This window comes from Patella vulgata, chromosome 4 (genome assembly GCF_932274485.2).
Source record: "Patella vulgata chromosome 4, xgPatVulg1.2, whole genome shotgun sequence".
Lineage (NCBI taxonomy): Eukaryota > Metazoa > Mollusca > Gastropoda > Patellidae > Patella > Patella vulgata.
This window is the reverse complement of record NC_065882.2, coordinates 29,810,815-29,830,052: the sequence shown is the minus strand read 5'-3', so window position 1 is coordinate 29,830,052 and position 19,238 is coordinate 29,810,815. Positions and strand designations below refer to the sequence as shown.

At 36.2% G+C, this 19,238-nt stretch overlaps 1 protein-coding gene across 1 annotated transcript in view; it reads right to left on the bottom strand.

The window, feature by feature from the left end:
- The window catches only part of LOC130012428 (mucin-5AC-like), a 539,248-nt gene that overhangs the window by 418,938 nt on the left and 101,072 nt on the right, over window positions 1-19,238 (bottom strand). The window contains exon 8 of the mRNA XM_056100369.1: window positions 11,296-11,360. The gene's annotated coding sequence lies outside the window, so the exon portion shown is untranslated. The remainder of the gene's footprint in view (window positions 1-11,295; window positions 11,361-19,238) is intronic.

The following is a 19,238-nucleotide window of genomic DNA, read 5'->3' as shown; positions in this document are numbered from 1 at the left end:
TCCTAGAGTCTGAAAATGGGCGACAGCTTGTCTATAGAGATTGACAGATAGCAACTTTTTGGCGTCAGACCACCTAAAGATAAGTTTTAAATGTTCCTTTTATTAATTAGAACAGGTTTCGCTTTAGCTTTTATATTTTATGCTGACATTTTATTGCTTTAAATCTTCCTAGTGGAAAAACAGAAATTTAGACCTTTTGGCCTCTGGGGTCCCAAAGAACAAAGGTAAATTTAGCAAGTTAACATTTTTTTTTATTGAAAGGTTGATTACTTTCGATCATTTTCACCATGTTTGCATGATACAAGAATGGCTGCGCATTCACTTTCAGTGCAAATGACCTCATTTGACCTTTAACCCCGAATATCTCGAAAAAAAAACCCAAAGGCAGACTGATTACCACTCGGCTTCGTATTCTATGCAAAATTTTACTCTAGAAAAGTTGGGTCTGGTTTTGTGCCCATTTGATTGATGGACACCCCCCACCCCACCCCCACCCCCACCCCCGCGCGCTGAGCATCCGGTCTATTAGTTTATTTTCACGTTTTATCTTACACAATAGACATATTGTTAGCTTCTGACACGTGTATTAATTCTAAAAGCATTCTGTTTTTATTGCCCCAGATAATTGCACTACCCTTCAACCCAAAATTCTTTCTATAGATCCTGTACCATGTAATATATGATTGGTGCAATACCTGTGCTGCTAGTCTTAATTGTGAAGACATAGTCCCTAAACAAAAGGATTTAATCAGGGCAGGGAGTCGAAATGTACACACGTAAATCAGTATGTGAGATTTATCATTCGTGGATGTGTTATGTCAGTGTGGAAATACAGTACTGTTTTAAATGGATATATACATACACGTTTTATGATTGTTGACGAAACGTCATGTGCATATCTAGAAAGCTTTGGTTCGTCCCATTGGCATTAAAAATCAAATATCTGTTTCACCGTAGTGATCTTGAAAAATAATCCCCTGACAATGACATAACAGGCATTCAGATACCTGCCATTGTATGAATCCTGAAAAATATTTCACCATATTGGAACAGGTCAGTACTAAAACTAACACGTATTACAGTATTTAAACACCGTTCAGCGAATCTAACTTCGTGCGGTGAAATAGACATTTGGCGGCAAAACTGAACGATGACCCACAACTTAACAGATCGTAATATCTGAACATCACAGGTGAAATAGGATTTTTGACAACAAAATTGAACACCTTGCATAATTGGACACCTTGACTAATTTAAATCATGGCTCGGGAAATTGAACAGTTCATCTAATTATTGATCAGTCGTGATAATTAAGCGTGATGCTTATAATTAAACACATTTCGACAAACTAAACACTAGTTAATTGGACGCTTGGTAATCAAAATTAAATGCTGAGATTTAAATTGGATACCAGTACAAATTGAACAATATTGGCCGAAATTCAACTATAGTTATGAATATTTCAACACAGCAGAGAAATTAACGGTGCTTACACAAGGTTAAACGATACCAAATTACAAGTGGAAGGTTCCACAAAATACCCCCCACCCTTTTCAAGACATCGCCAATACAATCCATTTTGTCAGACATTTTCGGTCCAATTTTTACAAAATTCAACCTCAACCTCTAGAGGGCATGGCTCAAAATGTTCGCCTGTCTACTTGTCGCTGTCAGTACACAATACTCAAGTCCACGTCACATACATTTAATTATTCATTTCTAAATGCAAGAATTAAGCATGGAAATACCACGAAAAGCCGGCATTCGCACTGTTTACATTTTGCTCTGTCATAGGATACAGTTACTCACACAGTTTGGAAGTAGCCAAATTTGTAAAGATTAACAATGAATTTCACACCATCAACACTCTTTTTAATCTGCTTGACACTAGTTTATAGCATTATGAAGTATTATATCTAAATAAATTAAAACACCCCCCCAAGTCATCTGAAATAATTATACCGTAACAAATAGTGTTGAAAATCGGATCGAAATTTGTGATCCGAATACTATTCGGATAATTCGGAGACGTGAAATTCTTGAACACAATTACATCAAAAGTTCATATACCGGTACTCATAATTTTTTTCTTGTTTCAATGTTTATGAGTGTCTGTATGCCGAGTATGAAATCGTACTTTCGATTTGCAAATTGTTTGAGCCGCGAAGAAAAAGATAGGTTGCCAGGCAACTAAACCCACGCCCACAGCAGCTAACTCGTCCGAGTAGTCGACAAGGGTTGTCACATATTTATTCTTTTGTAGGTAATTAGGGGAATTTAATAGACAATTTCATACAGATGACATTATAATTTTTGTCGTTTGAGGGTTCACAAGGTTCTAAAAACTAAAACAAGGGCCGTAACTCTGGAAGTAATCTACAGAAATTGTTCAAATTCGACAGGCTTTTTCGTTTTACTAATTCAAATAATGCATATAAATTTCATACAGATCGGATGATAAATTTTGTCGTTAGAGCATTTACAAGGTACAACAAAGTGAAACAAGGGCCATAACTCCAGAAGAAATTAACGGAAATTGCTGAAATTCAATAGGATTCTTCATTTCACTAATTTAAATGATGCATATCAATATCATACAGATCGGTTGATAACTTTTGTCATTAGAGCGTTCACAAGATTCAACAAAGTGAAACAAGGGCCATAACTCTAGATGTAATTAACAGGAAATTGCTGAAATTCAATAGGCTTCTCTGTTTTACTAATTTAAATGATGCATATAAATTTCATACAGATCGGTCGATAACTTTTGTCGTTAGAGCATTCACAAGGTGCAACAAAGTGAAACTAGACTTGCTTGCAAGACTGAAGGCTTTCACCGTCCCAAGGTGTCATACGGTCTCCAGATGCATGACAAAATACTATCCCCACCTCTCACCCCCTAAACAAACACACACTCCACCACCCCCTAAATAAAAACACACATTTGCATAACTCAGATATTGACATGTTCTTTGCATGCGCATTACGATAGAAGGGAAAGGAAAAATAAAGTTGATCTACGCGAAATGGAAAAAGAACAGTTACGCGAAATGGACGAAAAGCAATGTCGCAATAGATATTAACATCAAAGTAAAATGAAATGGGGTTTAACACCATTCTGCTCGGAATGGACCATGAGGAATGTTTCGAACGTACAGCGGCGCTAGCCTACTCTTATATACAATTCCAACTGTCAAGGGATCTTTTACAGTCACACCAATGTGTATGCGGGACTTCAGAATCGAGTTCATGTCAGCTACTGAAATATGTAAATGGTTCAAAAATTAAATATCGCCAATTTTCTGCTTTCGTGCACGTTAAAGATTTGACGTCACTAAACATGTAAAAGTTTACTATTAATTACAGACAATCGAAGCAGTCAAGAGCCAGGATGTTCGCGACTACTTTGGTTTTTTTTATATTTACTGATACTATCATATTTCATTATTTGTTAGCGTAGGACATTGTCATTTATATGTAAATTAAACATGTATTATATGTCTTATTATAGAAGTCTACAACGTTATGTTCTTTCGTAATCATTTGTTTAGGGGGGTTGGATGGCTGAATAGTTAGCACGTGCGTGCTGTATCATAAAGTCTGTCATTGAGTCTACTGGTGTGGTTTCGAATCCCCATTTGTACGTGACAAGGAGTAGGGTCGCCTGTCCAACCTCGTGGGTTTTCTCCGGTTCCTCCGGTTTCCCCCCAATGCTAAAGACCCCTTCGCGCATGTGAATTATTGAAATAAAATTGAACCATGTGTTAGTCCCGAAATGACCTACTTTGTGTCGAGTGGACGTTAAACTCTCTCTCTCTCTTTCTTTAAATACCTTAATTGTTCGTACTTTTCTAACCAGGGTAATTATATAACTGTTAAATTAAACAATGGATAACTCCTACATCTTAAATGGTTGATATAATTAGTAAATAATTATTATTATCTAATGATTGTTGTTTTGTGACATATATAGTATAACCAATATATACATTGTACTTTTATAATCAATATGATACTGTGTATTAGTCGTGTTTATGTTCTTATGATTTGAATTTCTTCATGTAATATTTGTAAATCGCCAGTAGGAATAAATATCTCTTATATAGATACATTATGCTGGCTGGAATTCACACGGTATGCTAGCCTTTGGGACTGCACTGTATCATACAGCCTGTCATTGAGTCAACTGGAGGGTTTTCGATTACTCGGTTGTACGTGACAAGGAGTAGGGTCGCCTGTCCAACCTCGTGGGTTTTCTCCGGGTCCTCCGGTTTCTTCCCAGTACTAAAGACACCTACGTGCAAGCGAATTATTGAAATAAAAAAATAAACCATATGTTAGTCCCGAAATGACCTAGTATGTGTCGAGTGGACGTTAAACCCCATCTCTCTCTCTGGGGGGTTGGATGGCTGAATGGTTAGCGTGCGCGCGCTGTTTCATAAAGTCTGTCATTGAGTCAACTGGCGTGGTTTCGAATCCCCGGTTGTACGTGGCAAGGAGTAGGGTCGCCTGTCCAACATCGTTGTTTTCTCCGGGTCCTCCGGTTTCCTCCCACTGCTAAAGATCCCTACGCGCAAGGGAATTATTGAAATAAAATTAAACCATATGTTAGTCCCGAAATGACCTAGTTTGTGTCGAGTGGACGTTACCCCCCCCCCTCTTCATACACATATATATCAATTAGACCTCTAAACATGCCCGTACAGCGGCGCTAGTCTTCTTTTATATAGAATTCCAACCGCCAAGGGATCTTTTACGGTCACACCAATGTGTACACGGGACTTCGGAATCGCGTTCATGTCAGCTACTCACAAATGTAACTGGTTCAAAAATTGATTGAATATTCAATGAAATATCGCCAATTTTCTGGTTTCGTGTACGTTAAAGATTTGATGTCACTAATAAAAATTTAATATTAATTACAGATAGAGTCAATGCTCAAACAGCGTCACGCCTTTTATCACCGGTGCAATATTCGATACTACTGTACGATAGTACTGCAACCGCTTAACAAATTGGACTTTCTTATAAACAGCGCGAGCCGTCGATTTCTATCCAGATGATTACCGGTATAAGATAATTTTGACAAAGAAGCAACAATATTAATTCAAAGACTAATTATTACACACAGCTATCAACTATTTCTGTTACAGGGTCACTAAACCCATATTTTGGATAGAAGAAAACACTCATAGTTGAAATAATTTTAGTTCAAATATCATCACTGATAAAAGCACTCTTGAATTGGCTCTATACGTTGACAAAACGTACAGATTGTATCCCCCACTTATGTTTCGCTTAACAATGAAAGGTGCCGTGTTCAATTTTCGATCCCTTTGTTCCGCTACTCCTGAAATTTCGAACTGTTGTACAATGGTTTTATATATAACACTACTGATAGGCCTCTCTGTTGACTTTTCGAGAAATAGACCTCTAAAAATGCTCCAAATCGTAAAAATACGACGTTTTCGATTTTCAATCTCATTTTTCGGCCACCCCTGACATTTCAAAAAATGATACAGTGGTTTCACAAAACTGAGTACCCATTTATCTCTCGATTGATAAAGTTTTAAAAAAATCTTTGGGGACGTTTCCAAGAAACACGCGTCTAAATTTGCTCGAAATCGCAAAATACCTTACTTTTCATGGTCATATAACTTTTTTAGTTTTTGATAGAAACTTGTCACTGAAGTACCATCTGATAGACAATTCAATTGGCTATTAAACGATATAAAACTTTAACTAAACGACAAGAACACTGTTGATACATCGCATTTTCCGCACAGACGCCCATTTTTCACAATTTTGTCAAAGTTTGGATACCTTTCTTGACTACTTCCGGTGATTAGGGGATTTTCATTTATAGTTCATGGACTGGTCTGGTCCTTCGACTTCATATTCCTGAAGTTTCAGAAAAATCGTTAGAGCCGTTTTAAAAAAATAAGAACTCTACGATTTGACCAAAATGCGAAAAAAAGTGAAAAATCAAACTCAACATTTCAGAAAAAAACTTATATTGTTGGAATCGGATTGATGTCAGCTATCCAAAAATATAACTGAAATTTAAAAATTCCCAAAAATAAAAAAATTTTGAAAATTTTGAAAATTTTCCATTTTTCACCAAAAAAATTAGAGCGACAAAGTTTCTAATTTCCACAGTTTTGAACTGCTATCTGCTCAGAAATGTCTCCAGCTATCCAAAAATGTAAATATCTGAAGAATCCATTGAGAATTAAGAGAATAATGGCCGATTTTCAATTTTCGTGCACGTTAAAGATTTGGCGCATTTCCGCTATGCGCACAAATTTCGAAATAGCTTTAAGCAGTAGCTGCACACCACTTTTAAACAAAAAATCAAATTTCAAACCTCTATCACTTATAGTTGCTGAGATCTAGCTTCCCCCAATAAAAAAAAAATAATAATAATAATAATATTAATCTTAGTAATAACAATAGTCTTTCACCGAAGGTGAAAGCCTAACAAGGGCCGGCCATAACTCCAGAAGATATTAACGGAAGTTATTGAAATTCAATAGGCTTCTTCATCTCACTAATGCAAACAACATATATCAATTTCAAAACAATCAGATGATAAATGTAGTCTGTAGAGTGTTCACAAGAAATCGTGGACGAAGGACGGACGGACGGGGGCGATGGCAATATACGACCACATTTCCATGTGCGCGTATAAAAACGTGCCTACCTTTAGCCGTAATTATTAAGACTATCTATGACATCGGTCTGACATCCCAAAAAATCAATGAGGTGAAGGAATTTGTATAGTATAACTACTCCTGTTATCCGCACCCTCCCACTTATCATTTTGCTCAATCAACACGAATGAAAAAAGTAAAATAAAACCATGTGCCATTTATTCCGGCAAGGTCGTTTGCCTCATTCTGATAATCTACTACTAATTAACCAATCAGTGAGTGGGAATATACGTGACCTAGGTCGTTATGAATAAATTTCATTGTGGGAAGTCAAAACACGGTCTAAACTCGTATGCCGTAAACTAGCGCAGGGAATGAATGAATATATTTTTTATTTAGACTACTGTTTTCGTTGCACTGCATTAATAATTTTATTAGTTACTATCACTAAATAATACGCAAAGTGATCAGACGTAAAAATGGCTAAATATAGAGCATACGGAATGTCAGAATATATTGTAACGAATAGTAAACGGATAGTAAAATGATTCGGATAACCGCTATTTTGTATCCGTTAACGAATATCCGAATAGTAATTTCAACACTAGTAACAACACTACGATAAATACAGTGGTGGCTGGAATGGAAATGCACACGGCTTGTTGCCTGGTGTATTTAATCATTTAAAAAGTTTAAAACAATTTCCATAAAGCCTATGAATAATTTAAAAGAAAATTTGACAAAATCAAATAATTAGGTCGGAATAATATTTCATATATAAATATAATTTGTAGTGTAAATATAGACAGGATATGTGAGAAAGGAATTCCAGGGGGCGTTACCTGTCCTCCGCACACGGTACATGTAAATACAGTGTCATGCACAGGTGAAATTCGTGTTTTGATATTGAATTTATTACTGATATTTTAGAATCTGAATTCTACACTTTAACGGCGAAGTATTCAAGTTAGTATGCAAGTTTGGTACCATGATACGAATCTTCAAGTTGCTGAGCAAAAGCAGATTCATGGACATTTTAGACATTCTGATGTTGAAGAAATAAAAACGTTTCATATTATATTTACATGGAGCAGTGTATGTAAAGACTTAAACAATTTAAGAGTGTTTGTGTACCTACATGTATAGATATATGTGATGTGATTGATCTTTAATAAACAGTGGCAGGTTAGTAACTGAAGCGACATGTATGAAGAAAAGCTACCCATAGCTGGCGACAATGTGATTTTTTACAATCAGGGGCCATAATCCAGGAAGTTAAAGTCCAATATGTGCAGGTATCGAAAGAAACCCAGATCTTTGGATTATAATCATACATTTCAAGTTTCACCAAAATTGGATAACCAGCAGCTGCCAGGCAGGATACGCCTACATTTTGCAAGAGATGGATAGAGAAAAAGCTATTTTTGTACTATCAGGGTAAATATCAAAAGGGACAGATCTTTGGGATATAAATATATGCTTTAAGTTTCATCGAAATCGGATAAAAATTGTGACCTCTAAAAGGTCCACAAACTTCATATTGTATACTTTTACACAATTTGCGTACAAAGAGCGGCCATTTTGTCAGGCAGTTTCATTTCGATTTTCCCGAAATTCGAATTCAACCTTCATTATGGTGGAATGGTGATATATTTAAACGGTTTTTAAAATCAGAAAAAAACAGCGGCTGCTAGGCAGGATACGCCCACATTTTCGAGAGATGGATAGAGAACAAGCTAAGAAGAAAGTGATTTTTCCTACAATCAAGGGATATAATTCAGGAAATTACAATTTGATATACACGAATATCGAAAGGAACCAAGATCTTTGGGTTATAAACTTACATTTCAAGTTTCAACAAAATCGGATAAAAATTGTGACCTCTATAGGGTCCACAACCTTGATATACCATATTTTTTCGCTATTTGAGAACGAACGGCGTCCATTTTGTCTGTCAATTTTGGGCCGATTTTCACGAAATTCGAACTGAGACGTCCTTAGGGTGTAACGGTGATATAATAATACGGTTTTTGAAATGAAATGAAATGGAGTTTAACGTCCTACTGTTCTGCTCCTAACCTGGGCTAATGAAGACGGGCATACCCCATACAGTGTGCTATGAGGGAAATTTTGCCCGGACAGCGGCACTACGGCCTACTCTTATATCGAATTCCAACTGCCAAGGGATCTTATACGTGCACGCCAATGTGTACACGGGACCTCGGTTTTTCGTCCCATCCGAACGACTAGACAGCTTTCCTTGTCAGCCCCTCCGTCCTGCATCACTGACAAGGGAGAACCACGCCAGAAAATCTGGATGAACTTTCTCGGCCAATGCAGGGATCGAACACCCGACCTCCAGGCTAGCGAGCTAGCGTCTTACCCACTTAGCCACGTGATCCCCAATACGGTTTTTTAAATCGGATAAAAAATTATGACCTCTATAGGGTACACAAGCTAAAAACGTGATTTTTTGTACAATCAGAGGCCATAATTCAGGAAGTTACGGTCCGATATGCGAGAATATCGAAAGGAACCGAGATCTTTGGGTTATCAACTTACATTTCAAGTTTCAACAAAATCGGATAAAAATTGTGACCTCTATAGTGTCCACAAGCTAAAAACGTGATTTTTCGTACAAACAGGGGCCATAATCCATGAAGTTTCGATCAGATACATGCCAATATCGAAAGCAGCGAGATATTTTAGAGATAAACCTATATTTCAAGTTTCGTCAAAATCGGATAAGAATTGTGACCTGTAGAGTGTCCACTAACAATTGTGGACGGACGGACGGATGGATGGACAGGGGCGACGGCATAATACATTCACATGAAAATGTGGGCGTATAAAAATGCGATTTTTCATACAATCAGGGGTCATAATCCATGAAGTTACTCTCCGATACATGCCAATATTGAAAGGAACCGAGATCTTAGGGAGATACACCTATATTTTAAGTTTCGTTGAAATTGGATAAAAATTGTGACCTGTAGAGTGACCACAAACAAATTGTGGATGGACGGACGGATGAACAGGGGCGACGGCATAATACGTCCACATGAAAATGTGGACATATAAAAATTGTGACTTCTAGAGTGTCCACAACATTGGTATTACATACTTTTACACTATTTGTGTACAAGGAGTGGCCATTTTGTCTGGCAGTTTCGGTCAGATCTTTATGAAATTTGAATTTAACCTTCATTGATGTGTGACGGTGATACATTTAAAGTTTTTTAAAAATTAAATACAAATTTTTACTTCTAGCTGGTCCTCGAGCTAAAAAAATTTTTAATCAATCAGGGACCATAATCCAGGAATTAACGTTTGGATATGCACAATTATCAAAAGGAACTAAGATCTTTGTGATGTAAGCATAAATTTAAGAGGGTCCATAACCTTGATAAACCATATATTTACAATATTTGCGTACGAGGCGCGGCCATTTTGTCCAGCATTTTTTTGACGGGTCAATTTTTACAAAATTTGACCTCAACCATCATTAGGGAGTAATGGTGATATATTCAAACTTTTCTTTTAAATCGGATAAAAATTATGACCTCTAGAGGGACCACAAGTTTCATCAAAACTAGATCAAAATTGTGTCCTCTAGAGGGTCCATAACCTTGATAAACCATATATTTACACTTTTTGCGTACGAGGGGCGGCCTTTTCCATCAGTTTTGGTCCAATTTTTACAAAATTCGACCTCAACCATCATTAGGGTTTAACAGTGATATATTCAAACGTTTTTTTTAAATTGTGACTTCTAGAGGGACCGCACGTTAAAAACGCGATTATTTGTACAATCAAGGGTCAAAATTCAGGAAGTTACGAACCAAGATCTTTGGGTTATAAACATGTATTTCAACTTTCATCAACATCGGGATCAAAATTGTGAACTCTAGAGGGCCCACAACCTTGATATACCATATTTTTATACTATTTGCGTACGAGGGGCGGTCATTTTGTCTGGCAATTTTGGTCCTATTTTCACGAAATTCGAACTCAACTGACATTACAGTGTAACGGTGATATATTCAAACGTTTTTTTTAAATAGGATAATAATTTTGACCTCCAGAGTGACCACAAGCTAAAAACATGATTTTTCGTACAATCAGGGGCCATAATTCAGGATGGCGCAAATATAAAAAGGGACCAAGATCTTTGGGTTAAAGACATGCATTTCAAGTTTCATCGAAATCATATAAAGATTGTGACCTTTGGAGTGTCCACAAGCTAAAAATGTGATTATTCGTACAATCCGGGGCAATGATCCTTGAAGTTTTGATTCGATACATGCCAATATCCAAATGAACCGAGATCTATGAGATAAACCTATATTTCAAGTTTCATCAAAATCAGATAAGAATTGTGACCTGAAGAGTGTCCACGGACGTCAGGATATGTAAATGTGGGCGTATAAAAATGAATTGATGAAAAGGTCATATATCCATTTCTGTACATTCTACAGATTGGCCGAGAGGAAAAATTATGTGCAAAATGTATTGTCAACTGATGTAAAGACAATATTTCTCATCTGTCATTGTGTGTCAGTTATTTATGCAGTTATTACCACTCACGTTAATGTTTTAATATTAAAACAAAAGAGATTTAGTCTTTTTTTACCATACAAACCTCATCAGTTAAACTTTGACGAGTTGACTGAACTAACTTAGATAAACTTCTTGAATATTCACTCTCTGTAAAATATAACCATTGATCAGAAGTTTTAGTAGCTCTTTGATGTTTTTAAGCTTAAACAATCGGTTGCCATGCAAGATATGCCCACATTTTGCAAGATATAGTTTTAAGTTTCATCAAAATCCGATAAAATTGTGTCCTTTAGAGGGTCCACAAACTTGATATAAGTGATGGTCCCATGATTGGTTTCAAAATCGGTAATTGGCCAATAAGTGGCCTATCGGGAGAAATCAGTATCGACCGATACACAGCCACTTTGCCGATACTGGAGTTGTCGATATCTGTTCAAAGCAACTCGGTAAATACCTTTAAAATATTATCCGAGTTGTGAACAAATCATTATTTTTCTTGACACAGAGTACATCTAAATAGCCGCACACACAGCGACTTATTTCGGTTGCCGTGCTTGTTACTATTTAGATGTAACGGTAATACAAGACTCTCATAGGGTCCGTAAAAAGGAAAGAATAAACAGTACAAAATCCTTACCGGTCTCCGTTATTTTTTTAAATCCTTATTCGCACACTGTTTGAGAGTTCAGCGATTTTTGAGAATACCATTTCTGCGCATGTGAAAAAAGGACAGACATTAAGGTACAACAGTCCACCCGATAAAACTTTTGATTTGAATAGGGAATAAACCAATTGCATGATGATCAAAATCATAGAATTGTAGGACAAAGTCAGTACGTCATGGAGGCCAATGCGTGCTGATATACAATACCTAATTAGGCTATTGAATTTTTTATTTAAATTGTTTCTGGTAAGTAATAAATTTATTATAGGAGTTAAAGTAGCCAAGTCTCTAACTCAATATCATCAAAAATCTTCAACATTGAAAACACGAATTATTTGTCAATTTAAATCAACACTGATGTTGTGATTTTACGGGGAAAAGATGGGCTTCTGATATCCAATAATTAAAACAAAATAAACATTTTACCGTTGGTACATGAATCATGTACCATGGTGCATTTCAGCGCAATTTTTAACAAGGGACTTGTAGAAAGAGGCTAGATATATTCCACAAGTCATGTCAAACGGTGAGTGGAATAACCAGATGCTAGAGATTGCCATTGGATTGAAACTTCTGGTGTATTTCGCCGAACATAACTGATTAGAAATTGCAGTAAAAACAGAAACGATTGAATGTAAATCAGTTTATATACATTCACATTTCACTATTATATACGTTGCGACCCATTTGTGTCAATTTCTAGATCCAAAATATTAGCGATTTAGCTCCTTTAAGAGTGGCTATGAAGACCTGGTTATCCCAAGTGTCAGTGACTAGTTTCGGTCGTAATGAACTCTTCAGGCTGACTGGACTCCCATGGCGGGCGTTTTTATTTATACTATTCCGAAACCGCAGTGCGGTTTCCATGGTTACTAATTGGCGGGGTTATTAACTATCAAATAAACAATAGTTATTTGTCTATCGCGATTCACGATAATAAAACTAATGAAGTGTCAACAATGGCTCATCATTGCATACCATGCTGGTCTTACATTTGGCCTTACTTTGATCACTGTCGCTTATCGTGAAATAGTTCCAAATCTTTGTTTCATCTAGTTCACTGCTGGTATTGTCTGCTCACTATCATAGTGAGTGGAACTTTTGGAAAAGGCGTGAAAATATCACATGGTTTAGCTCGAAATGTTAATCATTAAACTCAGTCAAGACATTCACCTAATCAACATCTACATTAAAGGTCACGACTACCCACGGAGAATGGCGGAAATTACTAATGTTGAAATTTACCCGTTGCAGGTAATATTGACGTTCGGGTTCGTGTTATACTTATGGAAAGGATATGTTGATAAATTACATGCATTTTTTAAAAAAATTATGAACCTTTTCCGGTGACCTTTAAGTTTAAACATTTTACCTCAATTAAAAGAGTTGTTATGTTCCAAAGTCTTGACCAATCAAATTGCTTATCGCTCCTTAGCCTAAGCAGAAAATTCTCACCATCGAACTTAGTCAAGGTAATGATATAATGAATCTACATTTGGAGTTTCATCGCTCTCACTTCATTATAACCAAAGTTATCGTGCCCCAAAGCATCAACCAATCAGATTGCTTATCTCTGCTTACCGTAAGCAGACAATGGTCATCATAGAACTCCATCAAGGCATTCACCTAATGAACGTCTACACCAAGTTTGAACATTCTACCACAATTAAAGGAGAGATATTGTGTTCCAAAGTCTCAACCAATCAAATTGCTTATCGCTCTGCTTACCCTCAGGAGAAAATGTTCATTATCGAACTTAGTCAATGTATTTATGTAATAAAGCTATACACCAAGTGTCCTCACTCTTACTTAATTAAAAGTAAGGTTATCGTGTCCCAAAGCATCAACCAATCAAATTGCTTACCTCTGCTTACCCTAAGCAAAAATTTCTCATCTTCAAACTCCATCAAGGCATTCACCTAATAGACACCTACGCATAGTGTGAACATTCTAACTCAATTAGAATGAGAGTTATAGTGTTCCAAAGTCTTGACCAATCAAATTACTTATCGCTCTGCTTTCCCTGAGCAGAAAATGCTCATTATCGAACTTAGTCAAGTTATTGATGTAATGAAACTATACACCAAGTTTCATCACTCTCACTTAATTAGAACTAAAGTTATTGTCTCCCAAATCATCAACCAATCAAATTACCCCCAAGCAGAAAATGCTCATCTTCGAACTCCATCAAGGCAATGACCTAATAAACACCTACATCAAGCTTGAACATTCTAGCTTACCCTCAGCAGAAAATGTTCATTATCGAACTTAGTCAATGTATTGATGTAATAAAGCTATACTAAAGTTATTGTGTCCCAAAGCATCAACCAATCAAATTGCCTAAGCAGAAAATGCTCATATTCGAACTCCATCAAGGCACTGACTTAATAAACACCTACACCAAACATTATATCTCAATTAGAAGGAGAGTTATTGTGTCACAAAAAATGTGACGACGAACCCATTTCAATAGTCCCCTGCTTTCTTCGAAAGGCGGGGGACAACAATTTAGTAATTTGTATTGTTATGCTAGGATACTTTAAATTTTTTACATAATTTGTATTAATAATAACTCATAAGATAAATCTTACTTTATTAATAATATTACCAACAGATCAGTTCCCATTAGATGTTTTATTTCTAACTATAGTTCTAGAAATGGTGGGAGAATGCCACATGATTGCCACTGTTGACAGACAGGTCAAGCAGCTATTGCATTGATGTATCATTCATTACCGCATGAATCATTCTGACGTCTATTATTGTAACCGTGTGCCGGTCAATGATTGCTATGAATCAAGATCGCCCCCACTAGTCAGAACCTGCAGTGGCCGTGCAGTTCGTAGGCCGTCTCAGTTCAACGATCAGTGAACTTATGTCATCATAATTAACCAACGATAAGTGCGCTTAGTGCTTCAGTAAGACAATAAGTGATTGTGTAATAAATGAACAGCTGATTTTCAACGGAAGCCATTTTTTCTAAGTGTTTTTCTAAAGGCAAACATTATACTTTCACTGCACGGTGAATTCAACTTATATAAATATTTCGTATGGCATCATATTGTAAGCTGAAAAGAAAGAATAAACATTGTACTAAGTACTGGTTCACATGTGCTGATCGGGAAATGATTTCCAATACAAACTGATGTGATTTTTGTTGATAAAGACGCTGTTCATATTTTTTTGTCACGTCCAAATTTCTCAAATAATAGAAAACATTCATTTTCGTTCTTATATATTTTCAAAGAACTATCGTAAATATCAATAGTGTATAAATGTTTAAATTGTTTATTTAGATGTACATCTATTCACTTTCAGATTGAAACCCCCGCTGTACCTGTACGCTTATACCCCTGTCTACACCTGTAAGGTATACTCTGCACCTGTAGAACTTACAAGTAAAACCTGCCTGCAACTCCTGTCATGCATGCTACTATTACTGTTGTATTTTGAAATTGGTTATTAACGTATTACATGTGTGAACCAGACTACCAACTATGTTTTCATCATTAAAGTTTGTTGAAACTACGTATCTGTGGATCGCCATTTTGAGGGTTAATGGGATCAGTTTGGTTATACAAGGATTAAGTTTGCGGTTACAAGTTACAGTCTTTGTCGCCAACCGAATCATTTACAGCCGAGAATATTAGTTTCTGTTGGAAACTATTTTACAGAAAATCACTTGTTTTTGGGTCTACTGCGCAGAAACCTTGCCTAATTACTGTCAGTAGATTTAATTATATACATACAGGTGCCAATCACTTTAGGGAATTATATCGTTATCAACACTTAAAATATGATAATCTTGACTTTATTATATAATAATACAGCAAATATATAAGTGCATAATAGATGGTGTGTATGTTTGATTGCATAGGGTAGCGTGACCCAATTATTACTACAAAAACACAGCGTTCGTGTTTGATTCTGCAGTAAAATAGTACCATGCGTTTCCCAACTAACAATGACAAAAATCTACATAGATTGTCATGCTATTCGCGATATTTTAATGTGTAATAGATTTATATCCATGACTATTGGTAATTGTATATCAGCCGATATATTTCACTACAAATATGGTATCGTTAATTATGGGTTTTTTAGCGTTGGTTACTATTCATACCGTTTAATTTCAAAACCCTGTTCGATAATTGATAAAAATCGTTGAAGAATAACAACCAGCATCTGCCAGGCAGGATACACCCACATTTTCGACAGATGAATAGAGAACAAGCTAAAATGAAAGTGATTTTTCCTACAATCAAAGGCCATATTTCAGGAAATTACAATTCGATATGTGCAAATATCAAAAGGAACCAAGATCTTTGGGTTATAAACTTACATTTCAAGTTTCAACAAAATCAGATAAAAATTGTGACCTCTATAGGGTCCACAACCTTGATATACCATATTTTTACGCTATTTGAGAAAAAGGGGCGGCTATTTTGCCTGTTAGTTTTGGGCCGATTTACACAGAATTCAAAATCAGCCGTCCTTAGGGTGTAACGGTGACACACTAAAACGTTTTTTTAAATCGGATAAAAATTATGACCTCTATAGGGTCCACAAGCTAAAAACGTGATTTTTCGTACAATCAGGGGCCATAATTCAGGAAGTTACGGTCCAATATGCGCGAATATCAAAAGGAACCGAGATCTTTGGGTTATAAACTTATATTTCAAGTTTCAACAAAATCAAATAAAAATTGTGACCTCTATAGGGTCTACAACCTTGATATACCATATTTTTTATGCTATTTGAGAAAGAACGGCGGCCATTTTGTCTGTCAGTTTTGGGCTGATTTTCACGTAATTCAAACTCGGCCGTCCTTAGGGTTTAACGGTGATATAATAATACGTTTTTTTAAAATCGGATAAAAATTATGACCTCTATAGGGTCCACAACCTAAAAACGCGATTTTTCTTACAATCAGAGGCCATAATTCATGAAGTTACGATCCGACATACGCGAAAATCGAAAGGAACCGAGATCTTTGGGTTATAAACTTACATTTCAAGTTTCAACAAAATCGGATAAAAATTGTGACCTCTAAAGGGTCCACAACCTTGATATACCATATTTTTACGCTATTTGATAAAGAAGGGCGGCCATTTTGTCTGTCAGTATTGGGCCGATTTTCACGACATTCGAACTAAGTTTTCCCTAGGGTGTAACGGTGTAATAATAATTTGTTTTTTTAATTCGGATAAAAATTATGACCTCTATAGGGTCCAGAAGCTAAAAACGCAATTTTTCGTACAATCAGGGGCCATAATTCAGGAAGTTACGTTCCGATATGCACAAATATTGAAAGGAACTGAGATCTATGGGTTTTAAGCATATATTTCAAGTTTAAACCAAATCGGATAAAAATTGTGACCTCTACAGTGTTCACAAGCTAAAAACGTGATTTTTCGTACAATCAGGGGCCATAATCCATGAAGTTACAGTCTGATACATGCCAAGATCGAAAGGAACCGAGATCTTAGGGTGATAAACCTATATTTCAAGTTTCATTGAAATTGGACAAAAATTGTGACCTGTAGACTGTTCACAAACAATTGTAGACGGATGGACGGACAGGGGCGACGACAATATACGTCCACATGAAAATGTGGGCGTATAAAAATGGTTTAATTAGTACTATGGTTTAGATTAATGTCAACGGCGTTAGTTTCTCCGAGATGTGTTTAAAAAATGGACTACCTGTGCACTTATCTATGGCGTCCATTTATTGAACGAGCCGTTGAATTTCCCCGAGATGCGTTTAAAAATGGACTTCCGGTTCAATTGTCTAGGGCGTTCATTTATTAGACGATCCGTTGAATTTCCCAAGATACGCTTCCCGCAAGGAATTCGCGAGAAGCTAGGGTCGAAATAATATTATCTATAATTAATTGAAGGAGTTGTAATACAGTAATACTGCCGCGAAAACGTGTACATGTATAATGTACAGGCCGGTTTGAATAAAGATAGGTTGCCAGGCAACGAAACATAGGCCCACAGCAGCTAAATCGTCCGGGGAGTCAACTAGAGTTGTCGCATATTTTTACTTCTTTCGGAAATTAAACATTTATAATACACTCATTAAGTAATTATCAGAAAACCATTAGAATTTGTTTGGTTTTTATAAAGTTCTGCCCCATGCTAATGTTTAGTATAGAAAACTTTTAACATCATGGATTTAGTTGTTCAAGACATAAAAATTCATTGAAAATCAATATAATTGTTCGTCTCAAGACCTTAAACTGTGTGTATCAATCTGAAGTCAATCGGATGATAACTTTAGCCTCTAGAGCATGAGAAGATTTTTCAAAGTGATCAAGGGCCATAACTCTGGCAGTACTTATCAGAAATCGCCGAAAATCAATAGGCTTCTTCGTCCCATGACATTAAACACTGTGTATAAATTTAAAGTCAATCGGATATTAACTTTAGCCTCTAGAGCGTCCACAAGATTTTTCAAAGTGATCAAGGGCCATAACTCTGGCAGAACTTATCAGAAATCGCCGAAAATCAATAGGCTTTTTCGTCTCATGACATTAAACACTGTGTATAAATTTAAAGTCAATCGGATATTAACTTTAGCCTCTAGAGCGTCCACAAGATTTTTCAAAGGGATCAAGGGCCATAACTCTGGCAGTAATTATCAAAAATCGCTGAAAATCAATAGGCTTCTTCGTCTCATGACCTTAAACACTGTGTATAAAATTAAAGTCAATCGGATGTCCACAAGATTTTCAAAGTGATCAAGGGCCATAACTCTGGCAGTAATTATCAGTAATAGTTGAAAATCAATAGGCTTCTTCGTCACATGAGTTTAAACATTGTGTATAAAATTAAAGTCAATCGGATATTAACTTTAGCCTCTAGAGCGTCCACAAGATTTTTCAAAGTGATCAAGGGCCATAACTCTGGCAGTAATTATCAGTAATCGTTGAAAATCAATAGGCTTCTTCGTCTCATGACCTTAAACACACTGTATAAAATTAAAGTCAATCGGATATTAACTTTAGCCTCTAGAGCGTCCACAAACAATTGTGGACGCCGGACGGACGGACGGACCGACGACAATATACGACCACATTTCAATGTGGGCGTATAAAAACAAAATGAGTTAGGTAATCTCACGAAAACATTTACCGGCATTCTGTATCGGTTAGGAATTTTTTCTAACGCACTGTACATTCATATAACGTCGGCCAAAATGTATGCAACAATGAACAACTTACAATTTTTTAAAACGTATCATTACATCTTCGTCTATAACTTAGATGTAATCCATCAATTATTGGCTGCTATAAAATTCAAATTTTAAATTATATATGTCATACGATGAGCTTTTAAACATTACTTGCAGC